Source organism: Carcharodon carcharias, chromosome 2 (genome assembly GCF_017639515.1).
Source record: "Carcharodon carcharias isolate sCarCar2 chromosome 2, sCarCar2.pri, whole genome shotgun sequence".
In the NCBI taxonomy this organism is placed as follows: domain Eukaryota; kingdom Metazoa; phylum Chordata; class Chondrichthyes; order Lamniformes; family Lamnidae; genus Carcharodon; species Carcharodon carcharias.
In genome coordinates this window covers 54750500-54772504 of record NC_054468.1, presented here as the reverse complement: position 1 = coordinate 54772504, position 22005 = coordinate 54750500, and the positions used below count along the sequence as shown (strand labels likewise).

General features: G+C 40.2%; 1 pseudogene; it reads left to right on the top strand.

The window, feature by feature from the left end:
- The first annotated feature begins 3653 nt into the window (after positions 1–3653).
- On the top strand, positions 3654–18908 carry LOC121287380 (annotated as a pseudogene).
- The last annotated feature ends 3097 nt before the right edge of the window (positions 18909–22005 follow it).

Genomic DNA, 22005 nt, shown 5'->3' with positions numbered 1-22005 from the left:
ATACGACTCTCATGAGAGCACAATCTTTGTGATTTATATTTCTGGTCTTGGTCCCTATCTGTTTAGAACTGTTTATCTATTTCCAGGGAGAGAGAGATCCAATGCTATGTCAACTAATTTCATAAGAATTCTATGCTATTTTGAAAAGCACAACTTATTAAAGGTCCTTATTTCTTACATTGACGGGGGTCCCCACCCTCCACCCTCCCTCCTGATTATATGCCTCCTACCACCAAACTCACCAGTGGGGAGGGCACAAGATTCCACTCCATATCGGCGCTCTTTGAAAAGTTAATAAATCTGCTGGCGTCAGGAGACTACATTGATCGTTTCCAACATACAGGGGGTTATGGAGGCCTGGCTAATTCTGTAAAAATCACATCCTGGTGCCTGGAAGAATTCCATGTTGAAAACAATTAACAAGTCTTAGGCCTAGATATTTGTCACGACAGAGAACATCTCTGTCATGGTGAAAGTGCTCAAAAATCAGAAGTCCCGTCCCAAACATGGCACTTCCCATTTTCACAGGTCAGGAATGGAGGCAGCTCGTGCTTTGTGCTTACGCATTTCGTAAATGCACGTGGCCATTTAAATCAGCAGCTGTTTCCATTCAAGTCAGATCTTAGTAGCCTAGAATTGTGAAACCTGAAGTGTGCAGAGAAGACCTGGTAAAAGCAGGTCTGAACTTTGTACCTTTCTTTGGATAGCTAGGGTAGCCTCTCCCTTTGGAGATGTAAAATATCCCTTTGCATATGGTCCTGGGACACATTTGGGGGAGGTAAGGTGCCCTTTGGGGGAGATAAGCTGCCCTTTGGAATTGTTAAAATAAGGCATAAATGTGCCAAAAAGTGCCTATTAACTGTCAAGCACATTGGAACTGTCAATGGACCTGTCAAAATCAACTGTCACCGGCCACATTCGGGCCCCAATATTGATTTCACGCTGGCTGGCCAACTAACAGCTAGCCATCTTAAAATGCGTGCAGCAGTGCTACCGGGGTTTGTGGGGGGGGGCGGGGGGAGGAAGGTGAACGCAGACATTCGTGCATGCATGCAAGTGCGCACAATGAAAGCTCCCTGAGACACAGAGCTGTCTCAGGGAATTGAAGATTTTAAAAATCAGAAATTAAAAGCTTAGCAATGTTAAAAACATGTCCCCTCATCTGTCACATGAGCAGGGACATGTTATAAATGAAATGTAAACATTTTAATTTAATTTTTATTTGCTGTTGGAAACCTCATCCCACCTGTGGATGAGGTTTCCTGAAAAATCCAAAGGTCACTTGGCCTTTTTGCCTGCCCAGCCCACTGAAGGTGGACAGACAGCAAAAAAATTTCATTCAATTATAACTTTGATGTCCTTAATAGGTCTGTTAATTGTTGGTGGGCAAGCTGCCAACTCCTGAGCACGCCCACCGACCAAAATATCGCACAAGTGCATGATGACGTTGGGACACTCGCCTGATTTCATCCCGTGTCATTTTACGCTTGAGTGGGTTGGGCGTGCCCGCCCACTCAGCCCAAATTTCTGCCCACTGTGAACTTGCACCATTTTCTGTTTCATGACATACGAACATATAAAATAGGAGTAGAAGTAGGACATTCGGCCCCTCAAGCCTGCTCCACAATTCAATAAGATCATAGCTGATCTGTTTGTGTTTTGAATTCCAGATTCCCATCTACCCCCGATAACCTTTGATTCCCTTGCTTAACAAGAATTTATCTACCTCTGCCTTTAAAATATTCAATGAACCCACTTCCACCACCTTCTGAGGCAGAGTTCCATAACCCTCTAAGAGAAAAATATTCTCCTCATCTGTCTTAAATGGGCGACCCCTAATTTTAAAACAGTGCACCCTAGTTCTGGACTCACCCACAAGAGGAAAATCCTTTCCACATTGACCTTGTCAAGGCCACCCAGAAGGGGAAAACAGTTCAGACCAGTACTCTTATTTCCCGGTTTTTATTGGTGTTCCATTTTAAGGTATACAAGACCAGTTCAAACCAATAATTTTATTTCCTAGTTTTTATTGTTTTCTCATTCTGGGCATTCAGGACCTTATACACTTCAATCAAGTCACCCCTCATTCTTCCAAACTCCAGCCTACATGCAGTTTTTGGGGATCCCAACTGCCCACCCACCACGGCGCTCAGAAACTGAGCAAACATCTTCAGGATTTTTTTATTCATTGGATGTGCTGGCTAAGCCAGCATTCATTGCCTATCCCTAATTGCCCTTGTTCAGAGGGCATTTAAGAGTCAACCACATTGCTGGAGTCACATGTAGGCCAGACCAGGTAAGGACAGCAGATTTCTTTCCCTAAAGGACATAAGTGAACCAGATGGGTTTTTACAACAATCATCATCATTAGATTTTTAATTCCAGATTTTTATTGAATTCAAATTCCACCATCTGCCCTGGTGGGATTCAAACCAGAGCCTTACCCTGGGTCTCTGGATTACTAGTCCAGTGACAATCCCACATGCCATCGCCTCCCATTGAATGAGATCCAACTGGAAGAAGCCCCAGAGCTGCAGATGCAGGATATGAAGGTTGTAATCCAGAATTGTGGCCATCACCGGGTGGATCAGAAGCCTCCTTTCCCTCCCCATTCAGATTCCCTGCTCCATTCACCCTGTCCACGCCACCAACTCGGAGAAGGTGAGGTGTTTTTTAATCACCGTCTTTAACAACTGTTTGATAAGCATCTCTGCTCCTGGCTGCTGCCTACTCCATTGCTTGCAATGACATAACAGACTAAAATAGTTCAACTGTGCATGCAACACATTGGCAGCAATTACAGCCTTGCTGAAAAGTGCATGTGGACGTTGTGGAGGACAGGATGGGACATCATTGTGATGGCTACTATATTTGAATACCTTGTCTATCTCAGTGGAGCTAATACTGGATGACCAGCAATTTTGGAGGTATTAATATTACATTTAAGAATTTTTTGAAGAAAGTTGAGTCTAATTATGTTTAATTATATATTTATTTGTCCTTTAGCATCTATTATGTTCCAATTTTCACCTAAATCTCAATTATTTGGTTCAGGATAAAAGCAAACATATGGCTGCCAGTGGATTAAATAATTAATATGCCTTAAGTTTTGTTTTAATTTTTGACTAACAGCTTGTTTTGAACGATCAGTAAATTTACATGTATAATTTAGTTAAAGAAATTGTGATCCAGAAATGAAAAGGAAGTTGGAAAATTGTGCATTTATAATTTAGAACTATTCAATTATAATACATATTTTTAAAATAAGCCATTGGTGGTTGTTAGTCTCATTTCAGGATACATATGGCCCTGATGTATTTTATTCTCCATATTTCTATACAAGCCATTACAATACATTTGCTACTCACTAAAGCCTAGTTTATCTCTGTACCTGTTATTATTCACATTCCTTCACCCACAGTTTAGTTGTGGGGGAAGATTTCTTCCTGTTGCTATGCTTTAGCAACATTGTACACATGGCATTCATCACTATTGCTGTTGTGTTTTCCCTATGCGGATTAAACCATACAGTTGAATTCTTTTGGTGATATTTTAGTTTTGAACTTCTTGTGAAATGATGAGTCCTGTCAAATACACCAGCTGTATATAAGGGCGACTAATAGTGAGATAGATCAGTCTGTTTTTATCGTGTGATGAAGGTGGCAATGAAGTTCGATGTGTATTTTGTCCTGATATTTTCCTTGTCTCTCTCTGTGCGCGGGGTCATTGATCTATCATGTAAACTACTTGAAAAGTTTAATCTATATGGAGTCCATAAGAGTGGAGACATCATTATTGGTGGCTTGTTTCCTATTCACTTCACAGTAACTATACCTGAACTTTCCTACAAGACAAAGCCTGAGATATTACAATGTGAAGGGTAAGTTTGAACATTCATCACAAGTAAATTGAAAGGTTACTGTCAAATATTTAAGATACTCTTAATAGTCAAAGAGTTTGTTTGCCAAAGATAAACAGATTTTCACTGGACACAGAGCAGATTGAAATCTGTCTCTTGATTTTTATTTGCATGTATATAAATGGGAATTAACGCAATGCCTACTTGCAATTTTGCTATTAAAATTTAAGCTTAGATTCATTCATGAGCAATCAACTTAATCTTAATGCTTCTGGTGTTCTCACTTTTAGAATGCAATGTTGAAATTGAGAGATTTGGAATATTTTGATGGGGAAAAGATTAAATAATTGTGTTCACACGGAGTTATACATATTAAGCACAATATGGTTTCAGAAATAGAAATCAGAGAGAGCAATAATACATTGCATTTGGAATGACTGATCATTTGATTGCAATAGGGAGACAAGACAGAAGAAGTAAAATGTTCCATTGAAGGCAGCTGCTTGGAATTTGTTTTTCTTTTAAATAACTGCTTAAAAGGCAATGAACAGAAGTTCAATGGAAAGAAATGATTTTAAAAGCAGCCCTTGATGCTCATAATTAAGAGTGTACAATTTTAAAAAATCAATCATCCAATGGCAAACAGTGCATTTTTTTATCAAGTTAGTTTAAATCCATAAAGTGTTATTTAGTTCAAATCTCTTTCAATAACCCAAATAAATAGTTCATGCTTGAGAACAAAATAAAAATAGAAATTCAGTAGATCTAACATACAGTGACTTCTCCATGGATACCATTGATATTTCTCTATAATACTTGATGAGAATTAACTGGCTTCTCCAGTAACTTTATTACAAAATGGGACACATCACTGTCAAGCAAAGTTCCTTCAATTGATTTGGTTAAGAACTGATAAAACTGACTTTCTTTCGGCAATCTACAAGATGCCCTGGGACTCAACTTTTTGCAACTTTGAAATTAACTGCTCTATTACTTTTGATGGGATTGGTCTGATGGATACATGCTGAAATTGCATATCATTCACATTTTTATTTAATATGAGAGATTAAATGAAACGACATCATGTATTCAATTTTTATAAAGTAAGAATGGTAAGACAAAATAATTTTTTTCGTAAACAGTTTTAATTTCAGAACATTTTGATGGCTACAAATGATGATCTTCACCATTGAAGAAATAAACAAAGATCAAACACTACTTCCAAGAATAAGATTAGGTTACAGCATTTACGACAACTGTTGTAAAGTACCACAGGCTGTCAGAGCAGCAGTCACTCTCCTTAATGGAATAGATAATATTTTCAAGAATTCTAAATGTACAGGATCACCTCCCATTCCAGCAATTGTTGGTGATGCTCGATCAACGCAATCCATTATTACTGGAAGAATTGCAGGATGATTCAGAATTCCTATGGTAAGAAAGATTGCAGACAAACAATTAAAATACTATCAAACCATCAAAGATTGATATAAGGTATTTTGTTGCCAAAGAGAAACAAATTTTCTCTCGATATGGAGCAGATTAAAATCTCTCATTTTCTAAATACAATATTTCCATATATATATATGTATATATATATAAAATGTTATTGTATGCAATATCAATTTGCAAATTTTCTGTAAATTCTATGCCAAGATTCAATCATGGGTAATAAACTTTTATTTTAATTTTAAATAGATAACAGTGACAAATTCATTATTCATCACAAGCAATGACTGCAAGTGAGGGAGCTGTAAATATAGAAGTTTCATGCGCAAAAATGTAGTGGTATAAAATCTTAAATCTCTTTACCATATTGTGTGGCATCAAGTAAAATAGATAAAATGTGCTGTAATAATATAAATAAATCATTGTTGAATATATATTTTTTAAATTACACACACATGTTGAAAAAAATTACCTCCTATTCGAATATAATGAAGATTCTGCTTTAACACTAGATTTACAATGTTCTTGACAAAGCAACCAAAGTAATTCTGTCTTTTATCTTTTTATTTAATCTTCACAAATCTCTTCTATTTTTCAGGTCAGTTACTCTTCTTCATGCTCATGTCTTAGCAACAAACTGGAGTTCCCTACCTTTATCAGGACAATACCTAGTGATAGCTTTCAAGCAACTCAAGATGATTATGGCCAATATTTAGTTCAGTTATTTAATGAACAGGTTCAGGATTATGGTGTATGCCTTGCCTTTACTGAAGTAATTCCAAAAATTCCATCCAGACATAAGATACTTCAGATCGTAGACACCATCAAAAGATCGACAGCAAAGGTTATTGTATAGGGGATATAATTTCTTTAGCCAATGAAGTGGTGCATCAGAATATTACTAATAAACAGTGGATAGCAAGTGAAACTTAGAGTACTGCAGCACTGCTAGCAACAAAACAAAACTCAGATCATTTGGTTGAACAATAGGGTTTGCCTTTCGTAAAGGAGAAATTCCACAGTTCAAAGAATTTCTTCTTAAGGTGCGCCCAACTGCAATCCCTGGTAATTCTTTGGTAAATAGATTCTGGGAAAAACTATTTGGATGTACTCTTAATTCACCAGATAACACCACAAGATACACCACGGCAACTATTTCAGAATCTTTATGCACAGGACAAGAAGACATAGAGAAAATAGACAGTGTATATGGTGATGTGTCACAACTGAGAGTTTCATATAATGTCTACAAAGCAGTGTATGCAATAGCTCATTCACTTCATAATTTGGTTACCTGTGGATCTGACAAAAGACCATGCCCAAACAAAACCTGCGCAAATATTTCACTTTGAGCCATGGCAAGTAAGGCATTTTAATGTATATTATGCATTTTCAGGTTTTACACTAAGTAGTGTTTATGAATAATTACATTTTTATTTATCCTTTTTGGGTTAAACTAATCATATATTTTTTCAACCTTAACATATAGCTTCTCCATTACCTAAAAGAAGTTAACTTTACAAACAATTATGGTGCCAAAGTATATTTTGATGAAAATAGCGATCCTATTGCATCATATGATATCATGAATTGGCAAATGAACACAGATGGTTCTGTTAAAATTGTTACCGTTGGCCTTTTTGATGCATCAGCAGCTCCTGGGCATGAACTTTTAATTGATGGAGACATTGTTATTTGGAGTGATGGGCAAACAAAGGTAAATATATTACATCATTTACTAAATTCTGTAAGTAGGGGGTAAGGATTGAATGTATTTTGTACCCAGCAAAATGTTGAGCAAGCTTCCATTGCGAATGAAACTAAGTGTGAAGTTAGGGTTTCCTCCCATAAACAGTTTTTCATAAGGTGGTCAGTATTTCAAAACCATAACAGAACAAGCTAGATGCAAGATAATAACTAGGAATTTATTTTACTTAGAATAAATGCTCACAACTTTCTGTATGAAGTTTTTAAATTTCCAAAGATAATACCTTGTACTTTTTGTAGGCTTTTGAAAGCAGAGATATAGGGCAGAAATTTCCCCCCGTTGGGGGGGGTTGTATGGGGGTGGCCAGGGGCGGGCATGGACCTGATCGGCACCCTCGATCAGGGCCACGCCACCATTTTACGTGGGCAGGCTAATTAAGGCCCGCCCAGCGTGACACGCACCCGGAAGCACTGAGCGCTCCTTGTGCGGGCAGGGGGGATTCCTGAGTGGTTCCCTGTGCTCCTTCGCGCATGCGCACGAAAGAGTACAGAAATCTCCCCAAGGCATGGAGGTGCCTCAGGGAGATTTGTTTTAACTTATGGAAATTTGAATAACGGTGAGAAAAAATTTAAGGACATGTTCCCTCATGTGAAACTGTCACATGAGCTGGGACATGTCCATTATTTATTTCAAAAATTTTTATTTAAAGAATAAACCCTTCATGAAACCTCATCCCGCCCGTGGATGAGGTTTCATGAAAAATGCAAAGGCCACCTGGGGTCTTCGCCTGCCCACCAACCTTAAGGTTGGATGGGCAGCTCGGTTAATTACGTTAATTACTTTTTAACAGGCCTTAATAAGCCTTTGACAGTTCGGCGGGCACACAGCCGAGTCGGCTGTGCGCCCGCCAAACTGACAATCTAAATGACGCACGCCTGATGTCACCGCGCATCATTTTACACGTTGGCGAGGGGCCCCGCCCCCGCCCACCCCCACTCGTCGACCCAAAAATTCTGCCCATAGAAAGACAGAGGGGTTTAGGAAAAAGCATGAAAAAGCTTCTAAAATAACACAGAAGGAAAATCTATAGATTAGTTAGCCATGAAGAAGGAGTAGGTTTATGAATGTTGAACATAACAAGTGATACAAGAATTTAGCAGACATGTTGTTGAATCCCATGAAAATTAAACTTACTCTCAGCTTGAAGACAGCTTCCAAGTTAGGTATACTAAAAATGAGTCGAAAGAATCTGTACCTGCTTACTCTTTCCAATCATCTGTTGTAAAGGTGATATTAAAAAGCATCATTCTAATAGTTTACTGAACAAGGTTACATTGAAGTGAGAGTATTCCTGAAGAAAAAAGAGAACAAGATTGAAGACATTGATATATGGCTGGACAGCATCTTTAAAATCCATGGGCAGAAATTTTCTCTCTGTGTGCAGGCGTGTGCGAGAGTTGGAAGCCCACCCGACAATTAAGAGGCCTATTAAGGCCATTAAAGTAGTAAGTAACTGAGATTTTTTGTTGTCCGTCCAATGTTATGGTTGGCAGACAGGGAATTGGCCAGGCGACTTTTGCATTTTTCAGGAAACTTCTTCCAGGGGCGGGACGAGGTTTCCGATCTTAGTTTTAAAAAAAACGTTTGGACAGAGTTTTCATCATCCACACGTTCCGGTAACTGATTTTGATGCGAGGACGTTTTTTCCCAGTTTTTAAAATCTTTATTTTTTGCACTTAAAGTTTTCAGCTCCCTGAGGCAGCTCTCTGCTTTCAGAGAACTTTCATTCCGTTTTCCCCCGCGCCCACACTAACTTTAGCGCTCGGCCTCCTCCCGCCCCCCACCCTGGCAGCGCTGAGCCTTTCAGCACACCTTTCACGCTGACTGGCCATTAATTGGCCAGCCAGTGTGAAATTGCGGTCGGAGGTTTGTCCACCCCCAGGCCTGCCGATCGTGGGTGCCCACCGAAATAAAACTCCTGCCCCATGATCAGAGGAAAGGCTTAATTGGAAATTATTAATAAATACATCTCAGAGCACTTCACTCAATGTCAATTCAAATCAAACATCAGCTGCTTAATATTGATTTAATTCCGGTAAAATGGATCAATTTCATTGATCTTTACCCGACATCTATCAGAATAAAGGTGGCAAGCCAAGAAATAGAATAAAATTTAACTGGTCATTTCAAATATCAGAATGCAAAACCAACACCCAATTTAACACTGCATTGCAGAACTATTTCAAACTCATTTCTACATCTAAATCAGGAATTAATATCCAACAAAAATATATGTGTTGTCAAGGGAGACCTGAGCAAAGTTTTGAACTCAAGTACAAAGGGCCCCATTTTCTGAAGAGAGTAGAAGTCCTGCCACTGGAATCAAAAGTGGTAACCAACCTGCTCCAACACCGCAGGCAGTGAGACCCAGGGGCAGCATTTTGCCGGTGGTGGCCAATTAATAGACTACTGTTGGGACCACCCAATTGGATGGCCAGCAGCTCAGTAGCCATTGCAGGTGGCTACTGGTGAGGTTGCGGTATGAAGGAGAGTGTGCCTCAATGCCAAGCCGCCCGTGAAGATACTATCACTGTTGGCCTTTTTGATGCATCAGCAACTCCTGGGCAACAACTAATTGAGAAACCCAGGCAGGCAGGTCTTGCCCATTGGGGAGTGTGGTGAGACATATTGCAATGGCGGTGTCTTAGCCATGGGGGTAGCCATTGCCAACATGGGCCATGGAGTAGCTGTAATTGAAGGCCCCCTTGGAAACCCGCTGGGAGCTGATGGACTTCCCACGCAGCAATGGGCCCTCCTGACACAAGCAAACTGGTGGCAGGGGTGGCGAGTAGTTATTAATTGGGGACTCAAGTGGCTCAATGCGGCCAGGCTACTGAGGTTCCCGCCACCTGTAACATGCCATGGCAGCAGGAAGATGTGGGCTCCTCTCCTGATGCCTTATCCCACCTTTTTACCAGCTCTGCCACCTCCCAGTCTGTCACATTAGGGCCAGGAAAACTCAGCCCATAGTTGGACAAGCATTTGAAAAATGTACAGCAGTTACAAGAAGAAGCTTTGACCCCTGCTGGAACAGATAAATTAGGTATTAAAAGAAAGAGAACTTCACAGTGAAAATACTTTGATAGCAAGTCAAAATTACAAAATGGGAGGAACATCCTTGCTAAATAATGCATAGTTTTCATTTCTGCTTATTTTAGACTCACCAACTATTCCTGCCAAAGATGATTGTATCTTAGTGAATCAAATCCAATGATAAAAGCAGGAGCAATGCAATTCATCAAGGTTGTAAACTGCATCTAAGTGAAGTTCTGTAATTCTGTAAAAGTGAAATTATCCTCAGCAGTATTTGTAATAAATGAGAGTAGATATTCACATGAAAAGCCGCAATACAATACGTTAATATAGTTGTAAACTTTAGATGGGTTGTCAAATGCCTTAAAATAGTGTATAAAGAAATGTTAGAATTTTAAAAATTGTTATAAATACAGTACTATTCACAGGAATTTCATCCACAGTATGATATCTGAAATATGGACATTATGTATAATCATCTAGATGTTTAACAATAACATCAAACCCTACCAATGTGAAAATTGCATAACTGGTCCCTTACATTAGCCAAGGAAGTTCGAAAAGTCAAAATTTACTGTTAGCTGATAACAGCTCGGATCTTAGGGATGAAATTGCTCTCAGCAATATTTGTAACAAGCACAGAAGTTTGTTGTATGAAATTCCTCTGTATGCTATTTGTTAACCAATTTAAATGTGTTAAAATTCATATGAAGAACTTTAATAAAAACACTAATGCATTCATTACAAATATCACTATCATTGATATTGCCCCACATTCTTATGGCAGTTGTCACTGCCACTGGTGTAAAATTCCATAATTATATAAAAAGAAAAAAATATGAAAGTTACTCGAACTTGAAAGTCAATGTTGCTGACTTCTGCAGGAATAAAAGTTGCACAAGACAAATTCATGTAGTGAACAGATTACTGCAAGAGCCAGCAGACTAATAACTTATGCTGTTATCAAATTCAAGGAGGGACTTGCAATCTTATAAAACTGCTGTTCTGTGATGTGCCTCAAATAAAATTTCTGCATAATGACATGTATAACAATACTGAAACAAATAATTACTTGCAAAAAAGGTAGATTCTACTAAAACTAAAACTCTCCAGCCCAGGCAACATCCTGGTAAATCTCCTCTGTACTCTCTCAAGTGCAATCACATCCTTCCTATAATGCGGATTCCAGAACTGCATGCAATACTCTAGCTGTGGCCTAACCAGCATTTTATACAGTTCCAGCATAAACTCCCTGCTCTTATATTCTATGCCTCGGCATAAATTGTTGTTTGCTTTGAAATTTGGTATTCTTGCATCTGTCCAGATGATTGCGACAGGAAAAACTTTAACAGTATGTCTTTCTTCAGCAATATTAAGTTCTGTACTACTGAATGACAAGGGGTTTATAATTCTCTTGTTGCTGATCTAAAAGTCCCGGTGAACGCACATTTTATGAATGTCTCCCTCAGGCCCTGTTGTTCATTGCCCCATATAAAGGCGGCAATTGCGCATGCACTCTGTAGTACATTGTCCCATAAAGATGACGGTCGCACAAGTGCCTTGCTCCACATTGCCCCTATAAAGATGGCGGCCATTAACTTGGGCCTTTCTCCAGAGCCCTGCGAACCAGGTGGCTCCTTATTGAGGATTTGGGGCCAGAACCGTGAGTTTCTGAAACCTAACAACTCACCCAATATCTATGCTCACCGGTTTATTTTCGTATGACAGATAATAGAGACTAATGATTAGAAAAGATTGCAATCAAACGGTGTATTGAATTGTAAGAATTAAGTTTGAGGAATTTATGGCTTCTAAACTCGGGTGTATCTTTTAAATAATTATAGGAATTTATACCCTGTTTTGAGTATGTTTCCAGACAATTGCAGATGTTGCATGTGTTTGACTTATATTGGATTGCATGTCCTCAAGCTGTGTGATATTTACATGAGGACATCAGTAGTTTGTGGCATTGTTGCAATAGTTTTATCAAAAAATATTCATTGATTAGTGATTTGTCTCAGCTGTATATCAGATGTTACTTTAATAATGGATCAGATTAGAATTGAAATGCTACATTGCCTCTTGTCTTTATTCCTGTTCATGGTAGGTCCCAACCTCTATCTGTGGTGAAAGCTGTCCTCCTAGTACAAGAAAAGGGCAACCAATGTGTTGTTTTGACTGTTTGCAATGTGCTGAGGGAAAAATGAGCAATCAAACAGGTCTGTAAAAATTTAATATAATCTTAGATTTTTTACTCATATTCTTGAAAGTTATTTGAGATACAAATCCATTTTGAGAAAAAAGCCATGAATTTTTTTTCCATTAAAGTCACCTACCTCCAGCCAGATCACTAACCTTTAATTATCTAGGTTCAACTTTTGCCAAATAAAGAATCTTTCAATGCAAAACCTATTTGGAGGCAAACTTTATGCAGCAATTTTATATGTTCAAGTCATAGCTTATAGTAAGTCCACCAAAAATGCCAAACTCTTTCTAAAAATTAATTTAAAGAATGTATTTTTAAAATGAGCAACGTAGCAGAAGAAAAACATATTAATAGTGTAGTGTTTAACGCACTGGACTGGCCAATCAAATCATAAGATCACAACAAGTTTTAAGAATGAACTTAATAATCATGACTATTTGTGTGCAAACTGCATAAAAAAATGACTGTGCAAGTTAAAGAATTGCCACCATCAGGTCAGTCATGATCTTATCAAATGGCAGAGCTGGTTCAATGATTTAAATGGTCTATTCCTGCTATTAATTTGTGTGTTATGTTCGTATTGCAAGGCGCAACTTTTGCAGTAAAGCTACATAAATCTTGGATATTTGATGTAAGCATCTTTGCTGGTACCTCAATATGTGGTGCAGTGCATTGGTTGAAAATATTATTTCTGTTAACTTTCCTCTTCAGTACAGTGCTGAAAAGAATCAAATCTAATGCGCTTGCAATCCCCTATGAATGATACCATTGTGTGATTGACTTGGCACTTATCTTCTACTATCAGTGACATTGAAATAATTACTGACTGTACACATTAACCTAAATTACCATCTCAGTGGCAAAGGAATTGCTTTCAAAGTTCACCACACGACACCTGCCCACAGACATTTTACAGGCTTGTCAGCAGAAATTTCTACTAATCGGCATTTGTTCCACAATGTAGCACCCTCTACAGGGGAGTTGTGGCATCTGAGGACAGGGCAAGCAACAGCAAGGCTCTTCAACTAATCAGTCGGAGAACCTCACAGTGTCATGCAGTCTAAACCAGAAAGTAAATTACATTAAATATAAATTAGATTTAGATCAGGAAGCAAAATAAAGATTGGGAAACACAGATAAGACAAAAGAAGAGTGAGATAAAAGGGACAGACAGAAAAGCTATTTAAAAAATATATTATTTTAAATCTCCAAATTAATTTTCTTCTGAGGGTAAAAAGCCCTACACTTACAAAATTAATTTTTCAGGGCCAAAGAGGCTGTTCATTAATAATTATCACTTATTACACTGGTTAAAAACTCACTTACTCCTGAATGCACTAGCCGTAACCTTTTCATCTGTTTTTTTGTGTGGAACTAGTAGGTAACTAACCCAGGTTGACGCCATTACAGTGAGTTCAGTGCTGAGTTTATCGGCAAGGTCTGCAACATCACACCCTGTAGAGCAGAATATCTTTGACCACAACTATAGACAGAGGGAGGTGTTTGTGTAGTGGTATTGTTGCTGGTCTAATAATCCAGAGACCTAGGGCAATACTCTGGGAAGCCAGGTTCAAATCCTGCCATGGCAGATGGTAGAATTTGAATTGAAATCTGGAATTAAAAGTCTAATGATGACCATGAATTGATTGTCAAAAAACCTATCTGGTTCACCAATGCCCTTTAGAGAAGGAAATCTGCTGGTCTGACCTACATATGACTCCAGGCCACAATGTAGTCACAATTGATTTTCATATTTGTGTTTCACAGAATCACACAGTGCAGAAGAGGCCCTTCGGCCCATCGAATCTGCACTGACACATGAGAAACACCTGACCTACATTCCTAATCCCATTTACCAGTACTAGGCCCATAGCCTTGAATGTTATGACATGCTAAGTGCTCATTCAGGTACTTTTTAAAGGATGTGAGGCAACCCGCCTCCACCACCCTCCCAGGCAGCACATTCCAGACCATCACCACCCTCTAGGTAAAAAAGTTTTTCCTCACATCCCCACTAAACCTCTTGCCCCTCACCTTGAACTTATGCCTCCTCATGACTGACCCTTCAACTAAGGGGAACAGTTGCTCCCTATCCACCCTGTCCATGACCCTCATATCAGCTCAATCAGGTCGCCCCTTAGTCTTCTCTGCTCCAGCGAAACCAACCCAAGTCTATCCAACCTCTCTTCATAACTTAAATGTTTCATCCCAGGCAACATCCTGGTGAATCTCTTCTGCACCCTCTCCAGTGCAATCACATCCTTCCAATAATGTGACGACCAGAACTGCACACAGTACTCCAGCTGTGGCCTTACCAAGGTTCTATACAATTCCAACATGACCTCCCTACCTTTGTAATCTATGCCTCAATTGATAAAGGCAAGTGTCCCATATGCCTTTTTCACCACCCCACTAACATGCTCCTCCGCCTTCAGAGATCTATGGACACACACACCAAAGTCCTTTTGTTCCTCGGAACTTTCTAGTGTCATGTCATTCATTGAATACTTCCTTGTCAAATTACGCCTTCCAAAGTGTATCACCTCACACTTTTCAGGGTTAAATTCCATCTGCCACTTATCTGCCCATTTGACCAACCCGTCAATATCTTCCTGTAGCTCAAGACACTCAACCTCACTGTTAACCACCCAGTCAATCTTTGTGTCATCCGCAAACATACTAATCCTACCCTCCACATAGTCATCTATGTCGTTTATATAAATGATGAATAATAGGGGACCCAGCACAAATCCCTGTGGTACGCCACTGGTCACTGGCTTCCAGTCAATAAAGCATCCTTCTGTCATCACCCTCTGTCTCCTACAACTAAGCCAATTTTGAATCCACCTCATCAAATTACCCTGTATCCCATGTGCATTTGCCTTCTTTATAAGTTTCCCATGTGGGACCTTGTCAAAGGCTTTGCTAAAATCCACATAAACTACATCAACTGTACTACCCTTACCTACACACCTGGTCACCTCCTCAAAAAATTCAATCAAATTTGTTAGGCATGACCTCCGTCTGACAAAACAATGCTGACTATTCCTGATCAAACCTTGCCTCTCCAAGTGGAGATAGATTCTCTCCTTCAGAATTTTCTCCAATAGCTTCCCTACCACTGACGTGAGACTCACTGGCCTGTAGTCCCTGGCTTCTCTCTACAACCCTTCTTAAATAGCGGAACCATATCAGCTGTTCTCCAGTCCTCTGGCACCTCCCACGTGGCCAGAGAGAAATTAAAAATTTGGGTCAGAGCCCCTGCGATCTCCTCCCTTGCCTCCATCAACAGTCTGGGACACAAATCATCTGGCTCTGGAGATTTGTCCACTTTTAAGCCTGCCAGTACCTCCAATGTCTTGTCACTCCCTATATCTATTTGCTCAAGAACCTCGCAGTCTCTCTCCCCAAGTTCGATACCTTCATCCTCATTCTCTTGGGTGAAGACGGATGTGAAATATTTGTTCAACACTCTACTGATGTCCTCTGGCTCCACCCATAGATTGCCCCCTTGATCCCTAATGGGCCCTACCCTTTCCCTGGTTATCCTCTTCCCATTGATATACTTATAGAATATCTTGGGATTTTCCCTATTTTTACCAATCAAAATTCATATGCCACATGTAATACCAGGTCACAGCAATGTGGTTGACTCTTAAATTCTCTCTGAACAAGGGCAATTAGGGATGGGCAATAACTGCTGACCTAGCCAGTGATGTCCACATCCCATGGATAAAAAAAAATTCACGTTTAATTGTGCATATGCAGTTGCTATTAGATTTATCCTATAATAATGGTGAATGCTGTTTTATTCTTACAATGAAATCCAGACCAATAAAATGGTATAGTTGTTGCTCAATACATATTTTTTGCATTCATTCTCTGTGTGTATTCTCTTCAGTAGATATCATAAATTGGATTCTTGTTTTTCAATAACATCCAGATACAAATAGTTGTTTGGTAGTACAGGACTTGAGTATTGTTGAAGAAAGATATTTTGTCGAAGCTTTTCATCTTGCACTCATCAGGGCAATTGTTGGGGAAGCAACAACTTAATACTGTATGAGAAGACAGTGCTTATTTGTTGGCAAGTGGGCTCTGATTGGTAGAAGCATTACCACAGAGCATGGTGACTGACAGTTAACTGCCAAGAATAGTTTGAAATTTTAAAAAAGGTAGCTTGACTCCGATTGGTCAAGGCATTGCCCTGGGCAATGAACCAGTGAATGGCTGTCATTTATTTTGCTTAGCTGAGCTAGGCACAATGTGTGTACACTTTCTCTCTGTCTGCAAAGAACAGGGCCCTGTGTATTAATATATTTAGTTTCCAGTACACACAAATGCACCACATTGCGAGCCTGCCTGACAATCTTAAATCGGTTAGCAGCAAAATTTTTAGCATACTGAGGATTATCTAGCAAATGTTGTCCAAATGCCGAATCACATCAAATGTTGGACACTGTGCTTTGAGTTTTGCAAGCACAGGCTGGTTGGGTATGGTCTGTACCTTGCACATTGTGAACAGCAGAAGGGACATGCTGTTTGCTATGATCAACCAGACTTCGAGATATACGGCCTACATACTTAGCATCATAAATTCATATACCACATTATTCTTTTGTGTGATAGGCAGAATGTCTTTTTGGCTTGACGTCAGCGTTAGTGGCGAATACCACTTGTGTTGCTACTGCATAGTAGCAGCATAAAACAGCTAGCATCACCTGTTGATCAGATTTTTGAGATACCTTGCCCTTGGTAGAAGGTAGACTGGGCACTTTTCAGGGCCGAAAGTGGTGGCCTTAGGCCCGTTCATGGATTTGCGCAATATACAGCACAAAATGATCTGATCAAGTAGCCATTATCCCGCAGAATGTTTTTGATGCACTCTATTTCAGCACTAAACTTGAATGGTCAGCAAATAGCTTAGGCCCTATTTATGAGGTTGCTGATAAGGCCAATCTTATAGTGTGTGGAACTGTAAGAATCCTAACCTGTTTATTGACCAGTAAAGGTAGGCTTGCGGTAAACCATGGTAGAGAACCCCTGGCAGATTCCTCAGCTAGTATGTCAAGGCATAGGCACCTCTTTTTGTTTCAGAGAGAGACTAGTGGTTAATGCTTGAAGGGTGCCACTCCGCATCAAGCATGGCTGACCAGGAAGTCTCTCCCACTCGTACCACCTGCCATGGGTGTTCTGGAAGGATTAGCAACTTGATTATGAACCTGTTTGGCTGCATCATGAACATTCCTACCGTGTCCATCAAGTCCACCTCCATTAGTGGCAGGTCATAAAATTGTGGCATGAGTGTTCTACGATTTGCCAAACTCAGACACATCATTGTGGAGAGTAGCCAAGCAAAAACTTAAGCACTTTTGCATAGGGAAACAAAAATAGAAAATCAGATAGTTATTACTAGGCAACATCTACAGACCTACATGAAATACTAGGTTAAACAGATGGAATAAAAATTGAAACATAAAGTGCAGAATAATGGACTTTAATGGATGTATCATTTATATGTTTTTTTATTTTATAGATTCCATACACTGTTTGACATGTCCCATAGATTAATGGTCAAATCAAGAACGTGATCAATGTATACTGAAGAAAATCGAATTTCTCTCATTTGAAGACACACTGGGCATCATTTTAACAACCATTGCATTGATTGGAACTGGCACAACCACCATAATTTTGGCCATTTTCATCCATTACCGAAATACTCCTATTGTGAGAGCTAATAATATAGAGTTGAGTTTTCTCCTGTTAATTTCATTACTTCTGTGCTTTCTTTGCTCACTGACTTTCATTGGCCAGCCAACCACCTGGTCCTGTATATTACGACACACAGTGTTTGGAGTTAGCTTTGCTTTGTGTATTTCTTGCCTTCTTGGAAAAACAATTGTTGTGCTAATGATATTTAGTGCTACACTTCCGAACAATAACATGATGAAATATTTTGGGCCCCTACAGCAAAGAGGCAGTGTTTTTGCATGTACTTTTCTTCAAGTTATAATATGCATTTTATGGCTGGCCACCTCACCTCCATTTCCAGTAAAAAAAACACCAAGTATCAAAGTGCAAAAATTATCCTTGAATGTGATGTTGGCTCTGTAACAGCATTCTGTTGTGTGTTGGGTTACTTTGGTTTGCTGCTTGGCCTAAATAGCCAAGTGGTTATGGTACTGGGTTTGTAACCCCAAGATCAAAAGTTCAAATCTCACAATGGTAAACTATGAAACAATATAACTTCATCTGAAACAGATGGAAACAGGTTTGTACTCAAAAGAGTTACATTGGCTTGCTGGCAGCAATTTCTGTCATTTTAGCATTTCTGGCACGAAAACTGCCAGACAATTTTAATGAAGCCAAGTCCATCATCTTTAGCATGTTAATTTTTTCTGCGGTTTGGGTAACTTTCATTCCAGCTTACGTTAGCTCACCTGGAAAATATACAGTGGCCGTTGAAATATTTGCAATTTTGAGTTCTGGCTACCTGTAATTTTGCTCCTAAATGCTACATTATTTTGTTGACACCAGATCAGAACACGAAAAAACATGTGATGGGTAGAGCAGCTGCAGCTAGTACATAAAATAATGCTTTGTAACAGTCAATTGTCAAATAGTCAAATACCAAATGAACAATGTATCCTTTTATTCTGTTCATGTTAGGAAAAAGTGCCTGGTTTATTTGTAAATTTCCATGAACTGTTATATAGATAGATTTAGCAATGCTGTGATCCCTTAAATCAATACAAGTATCATCATACTATTATAAAAACAAAAAACTGCGGATGCTGGAAATCCAAAACAAAAACAGAATTACCTGGAAAAACTCAGCAGGTCTGGCAGCATCGGCGGAGAAGAAAAGAGTTGACGTTTCAAGACCTCATGACCCTTCAACAGTACTTCAAAGGTTCTCCATTAGCTGTAAAGCACTTTGGGATGTCCTGAGGTCACGAATTGTGCTTTGTAAATCTAAGTCATTGTTTCTTTACATGCTTTCAGTCTGTCGCTGTCATAGATTCATGAAGAAGGCCATTCAGCCAATCGAACGTAAGCGATTCTCTTTAGACTAGAGCAATCCAATCAGTCCCATCCCCTGCTCTATCCCTGTCGCCTTGTTAGTTTATTTCCCTCAAGTGCCCATCCAAATTCTTTTTGAAATCATTCATCATCTCCAGTTCCACCATCAACATAGGTTGTGAGTTTCAGGTCATTGCCACTTGCTACATGAAAAGTCTCTTCCTCACATCCCCCCAGCATTTCTTGGCTGCAACCTTATGGGTTGGATTTTCAGCTTGGCGTGTGGGCGTGAAATAGCGCGTGATGACGTCAGTACTGCAGCCAGTACATAAAATAATACTTTGTAACAGTCAATTGAACTCGCATGATATTTCGGTCAGCAGGTACGTGCGGGAGTTGGCAGCATGCCTGCCGACAATTAAGAGGGCTGATAAGCCCATTAATTAATTAATTAAGTAGAATTTTTCCCTGCCTGTCCAAGCTTACAGTTGGGGGGCAGGCGAATAGACCAAGTAGCCTTTGGATTTTTGAGGAAACCTCATCCACGGGCGAATGAGGTTTCCAATGTTAATCAAAAATAAAATAAACATTTTTAGGACTTATTTCAACATGTCCCCACTCATGTGACAGAGTCAGCTCCCTGAGCAAAATCTGTGCCTTCAGGGAGCTTTCATTGAGCACATCCGCGCGCATGCGCTGACTTCTGTGCTCACCCTCCCCCACTGGCCCCCTCAACCAGGCAGTGCTGAGAGTTTCAGCGGCGATTCATGCTGGCTTGCAGTTAATTGGCCAGCCAGTGTGAATTCGCGGCCGGGGCCCAATCGTGGGCAGTGGATTGTTGTGCAGCCGCTCCCAGGCCCACCTGCCGCAACCGCCCGACAAGGGGAAAATCCTCCCCTATATCTCTGTCCCCTAGTTCTTGTATCATCGGCGAATGGAAACAGCCTTTCTTTGCCTACTTTATCTAAACTTGCCATAATCTTGTACACCTCTATCAAATCTTTCTTCAATCTCTAAAGAGAACAGCCCAGATTCTTCAACCTAAACCTGTAGCTAAAATCCCTCAAACCTAGAACTATTCAGGTAAATCTCCTCAGCGCTCTCTCAAGGAACCTTACATCTTTCCTAAATTGTGGTAACCAGAACTGGATGCAATACTCTAGTAACCTAACCAGGATTTTATAAATGTTCAGCATAACTTCCCTGCTTTTGTCCACAATACCTCTATTTATGGATCTCAAAATCCCATATGCTTTGCTAACCACTGTCTCAATATGTCGTGCCACCTTCAAAGGTCTATGCACATGAACCCTCAGGCTTCTGTTTCTGCACATTCTTTAGAACTGTGCTATTTAGTCTATATTGCCTCTCCCTGTCCTTTTTGCCAAAATGCATCACCTCACACTTTTCTGTGGTAAATTTCATTGGCCCCTTAGCTGCCCATTCTGCTAGCCTATCTATATCCTGTTGTAGTCGATTGGCATCCTTCTCACTGTTGGCCACACCTCCAAGTTTGGTGTCAGCGACAAATTTTGAAATTTTACTCTGTATTCCAATATTCAAGTCATTTATATATATCAAAAAGGCAATGGTCCTAACCCTTGGGGAATACCACTGTCTACCATCCTCCTGTCTGAAAAACATTTACCATAACCCGCTGCTTTCTGTCCTTAGTCAATTTTTTTTATCCAAGCTGAGACTGATCCCTTTATTCCAAGAGCCTTCAATTATGTAACAGTGGTCAATGTCACATTGGCCCCTGGTTACCTGCATTCTGAGCCACATCATCTTCTGGTGCTGCCCCTTGTTGGTGGTCTGGCCGCTGCCATGCATTGTTCAAGGCCATCATCTCCCAGTGCCTCTTCTTGTCTGCCCAAGCTTGTCTGAGCCTCCAAAAACACTGGGTGCACCAGACCCATTTGTCTGCATGAAGTGAACTCTGGACAGAAGACAGGCAAGGATACGGTCAGCACAGTCTATATGGTCCTTGTTCCTGACCTTGCACTTGTCGACAAATGGGGATCCCACTGCTTTGCATCAACCACATCTGGTCTCCACGCATCCCACTGTGGCCGCCTCCCTCCTCGAACTGGTCTCCTGTCACCTCTTCCTGTTGTTGCAGCGAAGTACCTCAAGACTCCCACTATCACCCTGGAGTTGCCAGATATCAACCTTCACCCTCCCTTCGTCATCTTGACCTTCCCTCTATTGCCCTCGACCCTCCCTTCATGACCCTTGCCCTGTCATCGGTAACCCTCGACTCTCCCAACATCACCGTTGAACAACTCTCAGTCATCCTCGACCTTCCATCTGGCACCCTCAATCTGCCCCCCAACCCATCATTTTTAAACTGCTAATTTGTCTGTTGTCATCTTTGACCCTTCCTTCATCATGCTTGACCTGACCTCGATAACCCTCGACTCTCCCAACCTCGTTGTTGATCTGCCCTCAATCATGCTAGATCTCCCCTCTGTCAAGCTTGACCTCTCATCACAAAAACAGAATTACCTGGAAAAACTCAGCAGGTCTGGCAGCATCGGCGGAGAAGAAAAGAGTTGACGTTTCGAGTCCTCATGACCCTTCGACAGAACTTGCGTTCGAGTCCAAGAAAGAGTTGAAATATAAGCTGGTTTAAGGTGTGTGTGTGGGGGGGCGGAGAGATAG